Source organism: Astyanax mexicanus, chromosome 8 (assembly GCF_023375975.1).
Source record: "Astyanax mexicanus isolate ESR-SI-001 chromosome 8, AstMex3_surface, whole genome shotgun sequence".
Taxonomy (NCBI): domain Eukaryota; kingdom Metazoa; phylum Chordata; class Actinopteri; order Characiformes; family Acestrorhamphidae; genus Astyanax; species Astyanax mexicanus.
Genome location: NC_064415.1, coordinates 37,104,845 through 37,118,715, shown reverse-complemented (window position 1 = coordinate 37,118,715; position 13,871 = coordinate 37,104,845).

Here is a 13,871-nt window from a genome sequence, read left to right as displayed (position 1 = left end):
TCGAAGTTTTTTTTGGTCCAAAATTTTTTTGGTCCCAAAATTTTTCGAAGTTTTTTTTGGTCCAAAATTTTTTTGGTCCCAAAATTTTTCGAAGTTTTTTTTGGTCCAAAATTTTTTTGGTCCCAAAATTTTTCGAAGTTTTTTTTGGTCCAAAATTTTTTTGGTCCCAAAATTTTTCGAAGTTTTTTTTGGTCCAAAATTTTTTTGGTCCCAAAATTTTTCGAAGTTTTTTTTGGTCCCAAAATTTTTCGAAGTTTTTTTTGGGTGAAAATTTTTTTGGTCCCAAAATTTTTCGAAGTTTTTTTTGGTCCCAAAATTTTTCGAAGTTTTTTTTGGTCCAAAATTTTTTTGGTCCCAAAATTTTTCGAAGTTTTTTTTGGTCCCAAAATTTTTCGAAGTTTTTTTTGGTCCCAAAATTTTTCGAAGTTTTTTTTGGTCCAAAATTTTTTTGGTCCCAAAATTTTTCGAAGTTTTTTTTGGTCCAAAATTTTTTTGGTCCCAAAATTTTTCGAAGTTTTTTTTGGTCCCAAAATTTTTCGAAGTTTTTTTTGTTCCAAAATTTTTTTGGTCCCAAAATTTTTCGAAGTTTTTTTTGGTCCAAAATTTTTTTGGTCCCAAAATTTTTCGAAGTTTTTTTTGGTCCCAAAATTTTTCGAAGTTTTTTTTGGTCCCAAAATTTTTCGAAGTTTTTTTTGGTCCAAAATTTTTTTGGTCCCAAAATTTTTCGAAGTTTTTTTTGGTCCAAAATTTTTTTGGTCCCAAAATTTTTCGAAGTTTTTTTTGGTCCCAAAATTTTTCGAAGTTTTTTTTGGTCCAAAATTTTTTTGGTCCCAAAATTTTTCGAAGTTTTTTTTTGGTCCAAAATTTTTTTGGTCCCAAAATTTTTCGAAGTTTTTTTTGGTCCCAAAATTTTTCGAAGTTTTTTTTGGTCCAAAATTTTTTTGGTCCCAAAATTTTTCGAAGTTTTTTTTGGTCCAAAATTTTTTTGGTCCCAAAATTTTTCGAAGTTTTTTTTGGTCCCAAAATTTTTCGAAGTTTTTTTTGGTCCAAAATTTTTCGAAGTTTTTTTTGGTCCAAAATTTTTTTGGTCCCAAAATTTTTCGAAGTTTTTTTTGGTCCAAAATTTTTTTGGTCCCAAAATTTTTCGAAGTTTTTTTTGGTCCAAAATTTTTTTGGTCCCAAAATTTTTCGAAGTTTTTTTTGGTCCAAAATTTTTTTGGTCCCAAAATTTTTCGAAGTTTTTTTTGGTCCAAAATTTTTTTGGTCCCAAAATTTTTCGAAGTTTTTTTTGGTCCAAAATTTTTTTGGTCCCAAAATTTTTCGAAGTTTTTTTTGGTCCCAAAATTTTTCGAAGTTTTTTTTGGGTGAAAATTTTTTTGGTCCCAAAATTTTTCGAAGTTTTTTTTGGGTGAAAATTTTTTTGGTCCCAAAATTTTTCGAAGTTTTTTTTGGTCCCAAAATTTTTCGAAGTTTTTTTTGGTCCAAAATTTTTTTGGTCCCAAAATTTTTCGAAGTTTTTTTTGGTCCCAAAATTTTTCGAAGTTTTTTTTGGTCCCAAAATTTTTCGAAGTTTTTTTTGGTCCCAAAATTTTTCGAAGTTTTTTTTGGTCCAAAATTTTTTTGGTCCCAAAATTTTTCGAAGTTTTTTTTGGTCCCAAAATTTTTCGAAGTTTTTTTTGGTCCCAAAATTTTTTGAAGTTTTTTTTGGTCCAAAATTTTTTTGGTCCCAAAATTTTTCGAAGTTTTTTTTTGGTGAAAATTTTTTTGGTCCGAAAATTTTTCGAAGTTTTTTTTGGGTGAAAATTTTTTTGGTCCCAAAATTTTTCGAAGTTTTTTTTGGGTGAAAATTTTTTTGGTCCCAAAATTTTTCGAAGTTTTTTTTGGTCCCAAAATTTTTCGAAGTTTTTTTTGGTCCAAAATTTTTTTGGTCCCAAAATTTTTCGAAGTTTTTTTTGGTCCCAAAATTTTTCGAAGTTTTTTTTGGTCCCAAAATTTTTCGAAGTTTTTTTTGGTCCAAAATTTTTTTGGTCCCAAAATTTTTCGAAGTTTTTTTTGGTCCAAAATTTTTTTGGTCCCAAAATTTTTCGAAGTTTTTTTTGGTCCCAAAATTTTTCGAAGTTTTTTTTGTTCCAAAATTTTTTTGGTCCCAAAATTTTTCGAAGTTTTTTTTGGTCCAAAATTTTTTTGGTCCCAAAATTTTTCGAAGTTTTTTTTGGTCCCAAAATTTTTCGAAGTTTTTTTTGGTCCCAAAATTTTTCGAAGTTTTTTTTGGTCCAAAATTTTTTTGGTCCCAAAATTTTTCGAAGTTTTTTTTGGTCCAAAATTTTTTTGGTCCCAAAATTTTTCAAAGTTTTTTTTGGTCCCAAAATTTTTCGAAGTTTTTTTTGGTCCAAAATTTTTTTGGTCCCAAAATTTTTCGAAGTTTTTTTTGGTCCAAAATTTTTTTGGTCCCAAAATTTTTCGAAGTTTTTTTTGGTCCCAAAATTTTTCGAAGTTTTTTTTGGTCCAAAATTTTTTTGGTCCCAAAATTTTTCGAAGTTTTTTTTGGTCCAAAATTTTTTTGGTCCCAAAATTTTTCGAAGTTTTTTTTGGTCCCAAAATTTTTCGAAGTTTTTTTTGGTCCAAAATTTTTCGAAGTTTTTTTTGGTCCAAAATTTTTTTGGTCCCAAAATTTTTCGAAGTTTTTTTTGGTCCAAAATTTTTTTGGTCCCAAAATTTTTCGAAGTTTTTTTTGGTCCAAAATTTTTTTGGTCCCAAAATTTTTCGAAGTTTTTTTTGGTCCAAAATTTTTTTGGTCCCAAAATTTTTCGAAGTTTTTTTTGGTCCAAAATTTTTTTGGTCCCAAAATTTTTCGAAGTTTTTTTGGTCCAAAATTTTTTTGGTCCCAAAATTTTTCGAAGTTTTTTTTGGTCCCAAAATTTTTCGAAGTTTTTTTTGGTCCAAAATTTTTTTGGTCCCAAAATTTTTCGAAGTTTTTTTTGGTCCAAAATTTTTTTGGTCCCAAAATTTTTCAAAGTTTTTTTTGGTCCCAAAATTTTTCGAAGTTTTTTTTGGTCCAAAATTTTTTTGGTCCCAAAATTTTTCGAAGTTTTTTTTGGTCCAAAATTTTTTTGGTCCCAAAATTTTTCGAAGTTTTTTTTGGTCCCAAAATTTTTCGAAGTTTTTTTTGGTCCAAAATTTTTTTGGTCCCAAAATTTTTCGAAGTTTTTTTTGGTCCAAAATTTTTTTGGTCCCAAAATTTTTCGAAGTTTTTTTTGGTCCCAAAATTTTTCGAAGTTTTTTTTGGTCCAAAATTTTTCGAAGTTTTTTTTGGTCCAAAATTTTTTTGGTCCCAAAATTTTTCGAAGTTTTTTTTGGTCCAAAATTTTTTTGGTCCCAAAATTTTTCGAAGTTTTTTTTGGTCCAAAATTTTTTTGGTCCCAAAATTTTTCGAAGTTTTTTTTGGTCCAAAATTTTTTTGGTCCCAAAATTTTTCGAAGTTTTTTTTGGTCCAAAATTTTTTTGGTCCCAAAATTTTTCGAAGTTTTTTTGGTCCAAAATTTTTTTGGTCCCAAAATTTTTCGAAGTTTTTTTTGGTCCCAAAATTTTTCGAAGTTTTTTTTGGTCCCAAAATTTTTCGAAGTTTTTTTTGGTCCAAAATTTTTTTGGTCCCAAAATTTTTCGAAGTTTTTTTTGGTCCCAAAATTTTTCGAAGTTTTTTTTGGTCCAAAATTTTTTTGGTCCCAAAATTTTTCGAAGTTTTTTTTGGTCCAAAATTTTTTTGGTCCCAAAATTTTTCGAAGTTTTTTTTGGTCCAAAATTTTTTTGGTCCCAAAATTTTTCGAAGTTTTTTTTGGTCCAAAATTTTTTTGGTCCCAAAATTTTTCGAAGTTTTTTTTGGTCCAAAATTTTTTTGGTCCCAAAATTTTTCGAAGTTTTTTTTGGTCCAAAATTTTTTTGGTCCCAAAATTTTTCGAAGTTTTTTTTGGTCCCAAAATTTTTCGAAGTTTTTTTTGGTCCAAAATTTTTTTGGTCCCAAAATTTTTCGAAGTTTTTTTTGGGTGAAAATTTTTTTGGTCCAAAATTTTTTTGGTCCCAAAATTTTTCGAAGTTTTTTTTGGGTGAAAATTTTTTTGGTCCGAAAATTTTTCGAAGTTTTTTTTGGGTGAAAATTTTTTTGGTCTCAAAATTTTTCGAAGTTTTTTTTGGGTGAAAATTTTTTTGGTCCCAAAATTTTTCGAAGTTTTTTTTGGTCCCAAAATTTTTCGAAGTTTTTTTTGGTCCAAAATTTTTTTGGTCCCAAAATTTTTCGAAGTTTTTTTTGGTCCCAAAATTTTTCGAAGTTTTTTTTGGTCCCAAAATTTTTCGAAGTTTTTTTTGGTCCAAAATTTTTTTGGTCCCAAAATTTTTCGAAGTTTTTTTTGGTCCAAAATTTTTCGAAGTTTTTTTTGGTCCAAAATTTTTTTGGTCCCAAAATTTTTCGAAGTTTTTTTTGGTCCAAAAATTTTTTGGTCCCAAAATTTTTCGAAGTTTTTTTTGGGTGAAAATTTTTTTGGTCCCAAAATTTTTCGAAGTTTTTTTTGGTCCAAAATTTTTTTGGTCCCAAAATTTTTCGAAGTTTTTTTTGGGTGAAAATTTTTTTGGTCCCAAAATTTTTCGAAGTTTTTTTTGGTCCAAAATTTTTTTGGTCCCAAAATTTTTCGAAGTTTTTTTTGGTCCCAAAATTTTTTTGGTCCCAAAATTTTTCGAAGTTTTTTTTGGTCCAAAATTTTTTGGTCCCAAAATTTTTCGAAGTTTTTTTTGGTCCAAAATTTTTTTGGTCCCAAAATTTTTCGAAGTTTTTTTTGGGTGAAAATTTTTTTGGTCCCAAAATTTTTCGAAGTTTTTTTTGGTCCAAAATTTTTTTGGTCCCAAAATTTTTCGAAGTTTTTTTTGGTCCAAAATTTTTTTGGTCCCAAAATTTTTCGAAGTTTTTTTTGGTCCCAAAATTTTTCGAAGTTTTTTTTGGTCCAAAATTTTTTTGGTCCCAAAATTTTTCGAAGTTTTTTTTGGGTGAAAATTTTTTTGGTCCCAAAATTTTTCGAAGTTTTTTTTGGTCCAAAATTTTTTTGGTCCCAAAATTTTTCGAAGTTTTTTTTTGTCCCAAAATTTTTCGAAGTTTTTTTTGGTCCAAAATTTTTTTGGTCCCAAAATTTTTCGAAGTTTTTTTTGGTCCAAAATTTTTTTGGTCCCAAAATTTTTCGAAGTTTTTTTTGGGTGAAAATTTTTTTGGTCCCAAAATTTTTCGAAGTTTTTTTTGGGTGAAAATTTTTTTGGTCCCAAAATTTTTCGAAGTTTTTTTTGGTCCAAAATTTTTTTGGTCCCAAAATTTTTCGAAGTTTTTTTTGGGTGAAAATTTTTTTGGTCCCAAAATTTTTCGAAGTTTTTTTTGGTCCAAAATTTTTTTGGTCCCAAAATTTTTCGAAGTTTTTTTTGGTCCAAAATTTTTTTGGTCCCAAAATTTTTCGAAGTTTTTTTGGTCCAAAATTTTTTTGGTCCCAAAATTTTTCGAAGTTTTTTTTGGTCCCAAAATTTTTCGAAGTTTTTTTTGGTCCCAAAATTTTTCGAAGTTTTTTTTGGTCCAAAATTTTTTTGGTCCCAAAATTTTTCGAAGTTTTTTTTGGTCCCAAAATTTTTCGAAGTTTTTTTTGGTCCAAAATTTTTTTGGTCCCAAAATTTTTCGAAGTTTTTTTTGGTCCAAAATTTTTTTGGTCCCAAAATTTTTCGAAGTTTTTTTTGGTCCAAAATTTTTTTGGTCCCAAAATTTTTCGAAGTTTTTTTTGGTCCAAAATTTTTTTGGTCCCAAAATTTTTCGAAGTTTTTTTTGGTCCAAAATTTTTTTGGTCCCAAAATTTTTCGAAGTTTTTTTTGGTCCAAAATTTTTTTGGTCCCAAAATTTTTCGAAGTTTTTTTTGGTCCCAAAATTTTTCGAAGTTTTTTTTGGTCCAAAATTTTTTTGGTCCCAAAATTTTTCGAAGTTTTTTTTGGGTGAAAATTTTTTTGGTCCAAAATTTTTTTGGTCCCAAAATTTTTCGAAGTTTTTTTTGGGTGAAAATTTTTTTGGTCCGAAAATTTTTCGAAGTTTTTTTTGGGTGAAAATTTTTTTGGTCCCAAAATTTTTCGAAGTTTTTTTTGGGTGAAAATTTTTTTGGTCCCAAAATTTTTCGAAGTTTTTTTTGGTCCCAAAATTTTTCGAAGTTTTTTTTGGTCCAAAATTTTTTTGGTCCCAAAATTTTTCGAAGTTTTTTTTGGTCCCAAAATTTTTCGAAGTTTTTTTTGGTCCCAAAATTTTTCGAAGTTTTTTTTGGTCCAAAATTTTTTTGGTCCCAAAATTTTTCGAAGTTTTTTTTGGTCCAAAATTTTTCGAAGTTTTTTTTGGTCCAAAATTTTTTTGGTCCCAAAATTTTTCGAAGTTTTTTTTGGTCCAAAAATTTTTTGGTCCCAAAATTTTTCGAAGTTTTTTTTGGGTGAAAATTTTTTTGGTCCCAAAATTTTTCGAAGTTTTTTTTGGTCCAAAATTTTTTTGGTCCCAAAATTTTTCGAAGTTTTTTTTGGGTGAAAATTTTTTTGGTCCCAAAATTTTTCGAAGTTTTTTTTGGTCCAAAATTTTTTTGGTCCCAAAATTTTTCGAAGTTTTTTTTGGTCCCAAAATTTTTTTGGTCCCAAAATTTTTCGAAGTTTTTTTTGGTCCAAAATTTTTTGGTCCCAAAATTTTTCGAAGTTTTTTTTGGTCCAAAATTTTTTTGGTCCCAAAATTTTTCGAAGTTTTTTTTGGGTGAAAATTTTTTTGGTCCCAAAATTTTTCGAAGTTTTTTTTGGTCCAAAATTTTTTTGGTCCCAAAATTTTTCGAAGTTTTTTTTGGTCCAAAATTTTTTTGGTCCCAAAATTTTTCGAAGTTTTTTTTGGTCCCAAAATTTTTCGAAGTTTTTTTTGGGTGAAAATTTTTTTGGTCCCAAAATTTTTCGAAGTTTTTTTTGGTCCAAAATTTTTTTGGTCCCAAAATTTTTCGAAGTTTTTTTTTTGTCCCAAAATTTTTCGAAGTTTTTTTTGGTCCAAAATTTTTTTGGTCCCAAAATTTTTCGAAGTTTTTTTTGGTCCAAAATTTTTTTGGTCCCAAAATTTTTCGAAGTTTTTTTTGGGTGAAAATTTTTTTGGTCCCAAAATTTTTCGAAGTTTTTTTTGGGTGAAAATTTTTTTGGTCCCAAAATTTTTCGAAGTTTTTTTTGGTCCAAAATTTTTTTGGTCCCAAAATTTTTCGAAGTTTTTTTTGGTCCAAAATTTTTTTGGTCCCAAAATTTTTCGAAGTTTTTTTTGGTCCAAAATTTTTTTGGTCCCAAAATTTTTCGAAGTTTTTTTTGGGTGAAAATTTTTTTGGTCCCAAAATTTTTCGAAGTTTTTTTTGGTCCAAAATTTTTTTGGTCCCAAAATTTTTCGAAGTTTTTTTTGGTCCCAAAATTTTTCGAAGTTTTTTTTGGTCCAAAATTTTTTTGGTCCCAAAATTTTTCGAAGTTTTTTTTGGGTGAAAATTTTTTTGGTCCGAAAATTTTTCGAAGTTTTTTTTGGTCCCAAAATTTTTTTGGTCCGAAAATTTTTCGAAGTTTTTTTTGGTCCCAAAAATTTTTGAAGTTTTTTTTGGTCCCAAAATTTTTTGAAGTTTTTTTTGGGTGAAAATTTTTTTGGTCCGAAAATTTTTTGAAGTTTTTTTTGGTCCAAAATTTTTTTGGTCCGAAAATTTTTTGAAGTTTTTTTTGGTCCAAAATTTTTTTGGTCCCAAAATTTTTCGAAGTTTTTTTTGGTCCCAAAATTTTTCGAAGTTTTTTTTGGGTGAAAATTTTTTTGGTCCCAAAATTTTTCGAAGTTTTTTTTGGTCCCAAAATTTTTCGAAGTTTTTTTTGGGTGAAAATTTTTTTGGTCCCAAAATTTTTCGAAGTTTTTTTTGGTCCAAAATTTTTTTGGTCCCAAAATTTTTCGAAGTTTTTTTTGGTCCCAAAATTTTTTGAAGTTTTTTTTGGTCCAAAATTTTTTTGGTCCCAAAATTTTTCGAAGTTTTTTTTGGTCCCAAAATTTTTCGAAGTTTTTTTTGGGTGAAAATTTTTTTGGTCCCAAAATTTTTCTAAGTTTTTTTTGGTCCAAAATTTTTTTGGTCCCAAAATTTTTCGAAGTTTTTTTTGGGTGAAATTTTTTTTGGTCCCAAAATTTTTCGAAGTTTTTTTTGGTCCAAAATGTTTTTGGTCCCAAAATTTTTCGAAGTTTTTTTTGGTCCCAAAATTTTTCGAAGTTTTTTTTGGGTGAAAATTTTTTTGGTCCGAAAATTTTTCGAAGTTTTTTTTGGTCCCAAAATTTTTTTGGTCCAAAAAATTTTCGAAGTTTTTTTTGGGTGAAAATTTTTTTGGTCCGAAAATTTTTTGAAGTTTTTTTTGGTCCAAAATTTTTTTGGTCCGAAAATTTTTTGAAGTTTTTTTTGGTCCAAAATTTTTTTGGTCCCAAAATTTTTCGAAGTTTTTTTTGGTCCCAAAATTTTTCGAAGTTTTTTTTGGGTGAAAATTTTTTTGGTCCCAAAATTTTTCGAAGTTTTTTTTGGTCCCAAAATTTTTCGAAGTTTTTTTTGGGTGAAAATTTTTTTGGTCCCAAAATTTTTCGAAGTTTTTTTTGGTCCAAAATTTTTTTGGTCCCAAAATTTTTCGAAGTTTTTTTTGGTCCCAAAATTTTTTGAAGTTTTTTTTGGTCCAAAATTTTTTTGGTCCCAAAATTTTTCGAAGTTTTTTTTGGTCCCAAAATTTTTCGAAGTTTTTTTTGGGTGAAAATTTTTTTGGTCCCAAAATTTTTCTAAGTTTTTTTTGGTCCAAAATTTTTTTGGTCCCAAAATTTTTCGAAGTTTTTTTTGGGTGAAATTTTTTTTGGTCCCAAAATTTTTCGAAGTTTTTTTTGGTCCAAAATGTTTTTGGTCCCAAAATTTTTCGAAGTTTTTTTTGGTCCCAAAATTTTTCGAAGTTTTTTTTGGGTGAAAATTTTTTTGGTCCGAAAATTTTTCGAAGTTTTTTTTGGTCCCAAAATTTTTTTGGTCCAAAAAATTTTCGAAGTTTTTTTTGGGTGAAAATTTTTTTGGTCCCAAAATTTTTCGAAGTTTTTTTTTGGTCCAAAATTTTTTTGGTCCCAAAAATTTTCGAAGTTTTTTTTGGGTGAAAATTTTTTTGGTCCCAAAATTTTTCGAAGTTTTTTTTTGGTCCAAAATTTTTTTGGTCCCAAAATTTTTCGAAGTTTTTTTTGGGTGAAAATTTTTTTGGTCCAAAATTTTTTTGGTCCCAAAATTTTTCGAAGTTTTTTTTGGTCCCAAAATTTTTCGAAGTTTTTTTTGGGTGAAAATTTTTTTGGTCCCAAAATTTTTCAAAGTTTTTTTTGGTCCAAAATTTTTTTGGTCCCAAAATTTTTCGAAGTTTTTTTTGGTCCCAAAATTTTTCGAAGTTTTTTTTGGTCCAAAATTTTTTTGGTCCCAAAATTTTTCGAAGTTTTTTTTGGTCCAAAATTTTTTTGGTCCCAAAATTTTTCGAAGTTTTTTTTGGTCCAAAATTTTTTTGGTCCCAAAATTTTTCGAAGTTTTTTTTGGGTGAAAATTTTTTTGGTCCCAAAATTTTTCGAAGTTTTTTTTGGTCCAAAATTTTTTTGGTCCCAAAATTTTTCGAAGTTTTTTTTGGGTGAAAATTTTTTTGGTCCCAAAATTTTTTGAAGTTTTTATTGGTCCAAAATTTTTTTGGTCCCAAAATTTTTTGAAGTTTTTTTTGGTCCCAAAATTTTTCGAAGTTTTTTTTGGGTGAAAATTTTTTTGGTCCCAAAATTTTTCGAAGTTCTTTTTGGTCCAAAATTTTTTTGGTCCCAAAATTTTTCGAAGTTTTTTTTGGGTGAAAATTTTTTTGGTCCCAAAATTTTTCGAAGTTTTTTTTGGTCCCAAAATTTTTCGAAGTTTTTTTTGGGTGAAAATTTTTTTGGTCCGAAAATTTTTTGAAGTTTTTTTTGGTCCAAAATTTTTTTGGTCCCAAAATTTTTCGAAGTTTTTTTTGGTCCCAAAATTTTTCGAAGTTTTTTTGGGTGAAAATTTTTTTGGTCCCAAAATTTTTCGAAGTTTTTTTTGGTCCCAAAATGTTTTTGGTCCAAAATTTTTTTGGTCCCAAAATTTTTCGTAGTTTTTTTTGGGTGAAAATTTTTTTGGTCCCAAAATTTTTTAAGTTTTTTTTGGGTGAAAATTTTTTTGGTCCCAAAATTTTTCGAAGTTTTTTTTTGGTCCAAAATTTTTTTGGTCCCAAAATTTTTCGAAGTTTTTTTTGGGTGAAAATTTTTTTAGTCCAAAATTTTTCGAAGTTTTTTTTTGGTCCAAAATTTTTTTGGTCCCAAAATTTTTCGAAGTTTTTTTTGGGTGAAAATTTTTTTGGTCCCAAAATTTTTCGAAGTTTTTTTTGGTCCAAAATTTTTTTGGTCCCAAAATTTTTCGAAGTTTTTTTTGGGTGAAAATGTTTTTGGTCCGAAAATTTTTCGAAGTTTTTTTTGGGTGAAAATTTTTTTGGTCCCAAAATTTTTCGAAGTTTTTTTTGGGTGAAAATTTTTTTGGTCCGAAAATTTTTTGAAATTTTTTTTGGTCCAAAATTTTTTTGGTCCCAAAATTTTTCGAAGTTTTTTTTGGTCCAAAATTTTTTTGGTCCCAAAATTTTTCGAAGTTTTTTTTGGGTGAAAATTTTTTTGGTCCGAAATTTTTTTGGTCCGAAAATTTTTTGAAGTTTTTTTTGGTCCAAATTTTTTTTGGTCCCAAAATTTTTCGAAGTTTTTTTTGGTCCAAAATTTTTTTGGTCCCAAAATTTTTCGAAGTTTTTTTTGGGTGAAAATTTTTTTGGTCCAAAAATTTTTCGAAGTTTTTTTTGGGTGAAAATTTTTTTGGTCCAAAAATTTTTCGAAGTTTTTTTTTGGTCCAAAATTTTTTTGGTCCCAAAATTTTTCGAAGTTTTTTTTGGGTGAAAATTTTTTTGGTCCCAAAATTTTTTGAAGTTTTTTTTGGGTGAAAATTTTTTTGGTCCCAAAATTTTTCGAAGTTTTTTTTGGGTGAAAATTTTTTTGGTCCCAAAATTTTTTGAAGTTTTTTTTGGTCCAAAATTTTTTTGGTCCCAAAATTTTTCGAAGTTTTTTTGGGTGAAAATTTTTTTGGTCCCAAAATTTTTCGAAGTTTTTTTTGGGTGAAAATTTTTTTGGTCCCAAAATTTTTTGAAGTTTTTTTTGGTCCAAAATTTTTTTGGTCCCAAAATTTTTCGAAGTTTTTTTTGGTCCCAAAATTTTTCGAAGTTTTTTTGGTCCAAAATTTTTTTGGTCCCAAAATTTTTCGAAGTTTTTTTTGGTCCCAAAATTTTTTTGGTCCCAAAATTTTTCGAAGTTTTTTTTGGGTGAAAATTTTTTTGGTCCCAAAATTTTTCGAAGTTTTTTTTGGGTGAAAATTTTTTTGGTCCCAAAATTTTTCGAAGTTTTTTTTGGTCCCAAAATTTTTTTGGTCCCAAAATTTTTCGAAATTTTTTTTGGGTGAAAATTTTTTTGGTCCAAAATTTTTTGGTCCCAAAATTTTTCGAAGTTTTTTTTGGGTGAAAATTTTTTTGGTCCCAAAATTTTTCGAAGTTTTTTTTGGTCCAAAATTTTTTTGGTCCGAAACTTTTTCGAAGTTTTTTTTGGGTGAAAATTTTTTTGGTCCCAAAATTTTTCGAAGTTTTTTTTGGTCCAAAATTTTTTTGGTCCCAAAATTTTTCGAAGTTTTTTTTGGGTGAAAATTTTTTTGGTCCCAAAATTTTTCGAAGTTTTTTTTGGGTGAAAATTTTTTTGGTCCAAAATTTTTCGAAGTTTTTTTTTGGTCCAAAATTTTTTTGGTCCCAAAATTTTTTTGGTCCCAAAATTTTTCGAAGTTTTTTTTGGGTGAAAATTTTTTTGGTCCAAAATTTTTTTGGTCCCAAAATTTTTCGAAGTTTTTTTTGGGTGAAAATTTTTTTGGTCCCAAAATTTTTCGAAGTTTTTTTTGGTCCCAAAATTTTTCGAAGTTTTTTTTGGTCCAAAATTTTTTTGGTCCCAAAATTTTTCGAAGTTTTTTTTGGTCCAAAATTTTTTTGGTCCCAAAATTTTTCGAAGTTTTTTTGGTCCAAAATTTTTTTGGTCCCAAAATTTTTCGAAGTTTTTTTTGGGTGAAAATTTTTTTGGTCACAAAATTTTTCAAAGTTTTTTTTGGTCCAAAATTTTTTTGGTCCCAAAATTTTTCGAAGTTTTTTTTGGTCCCAAAATTTTTCGAAGTTTTTTTTGGTCCAAAATTTTTTTGGTCCCAAAATTTTTCGAAGTTTTTTTTGGGTGAAAATTTTTTTGGTCCCAAAATTTTTCGAAGTTTTTTTTGGTCCAAAATTTTTTTGGTCCCAAAATTTTTCGAAGTTTTTTTTGGTCCCAAAATTTTTCGAAGTTTTTTTTGGTCCAAAATTTTTTTGGTCCCAAAATTTTTCGAAGTTTTTTTTGGTCCCAAAATTTTTCGAAGTTTTTTTTGGTCCAAAATTTTTTTGGTCCCAAAATTTTTCGAAGTTTTTTTTGGTCCCAAAATTTTTTTGGTCCCAAAATTTTTCGAAGTTTTTTTTGGGTGAAAATTTTTTTGGTCCCAAAATTTTTCGAAGTTTTTTTTGGTCCCAAAATTTTTCGAAGTTTTTTTTGGTCCAAAATTTTTTTGGTCCCAAAATTTTTCGAATTTTTTTTTGGTCCCAAAATTTTTCGAAGTTTTTTTTGGGTGAAAATTTTTTTGGTCCCAAAATTTTTCGAAGTTTTTTTTGGTCCAAAATTTTTTTGGTCCCAAAATTTTTCGAAGTTTTTTTTGGGTGAAAATTTTTTTGGTCCCAAAATTTTTCGAAGTTTTTTTTGGTCCAAAATTTTTTTGGTCCCAAAATTTTTCGAAGTTTTTTTTGGTCCAAAATTTTTTTGGTCCCAAAATTTTTCGAAGTTTTTTTTGGTCCCAAAATTTTTCGAAGTTTTTTTTGGTCCAAAATTTTTTTGGTCCCAAAATTTTTCGAAGTTTTTTTTGGTCCAAAATTTTTTTGGTCCCAAAATTTTTCGAAGTTTTTTTTGGTCCAAAATTTTTTTGGTCCCAAAATTTTTCGAAGTTTTTTTTGGGTGAAAATTGTTTTGGTCCCAAAATTTTTCGAAGTTTTTTTTGGTCCAAATTTTTTTTGGTCCCAAAATTTTTCGAAGTTTTTTTTGGTCCAAAATTTTTTTGGTCCCAAAATTTTTCGAAGTTTTTTTTGGTCCCAAAATTTTTCGAAGTTTTTTTTGGTCCAAAATTTTTTTGGTCCCAAAATTTTTCGAAGTTTTTTTTGGGTGAAAATTTTTTTGGTCCCAAAATTTTTCGAAGTTTTTTTTGGTCCAAAATTTTTTTGGTCCCAAAATTTTTCGAAGTTTTTTTTGGTCCCAAAATTTTTCGAAGTTTTTTTTGGTCCAAAATTTTTTTGGTCCCAAAATTTTTCGAATTTTTTTTTGGTCCCAAAATTTTTCGAAGTTTTTTTTGGTCCAAAATTTTTTTGGTCCCAAAATTTTTCGAAGTTTTTTTTGGTCCAAAATTTTTTTGGTCCCAAAATTTTTCGAAGTTTTTTTTGGTCCCAAAATTTTTTTGGTCCCAAAATTTTTCGAAGTTTTTTTTTGGGTGAAAATTTTTTTGGTCCAAAATTTTTTTGAAGTTTTTTTTGGTCCAAAATTTTTTTGGTCCCAAAATTTTTCGAAGTTTTTTTTGGTCCCAAAATTTTTCGAAGTTTTTTTTGGTCCAAAATTTTTTTGGTCCCAAAATTTTTCGAAGTTTTCTTTGGTCCAA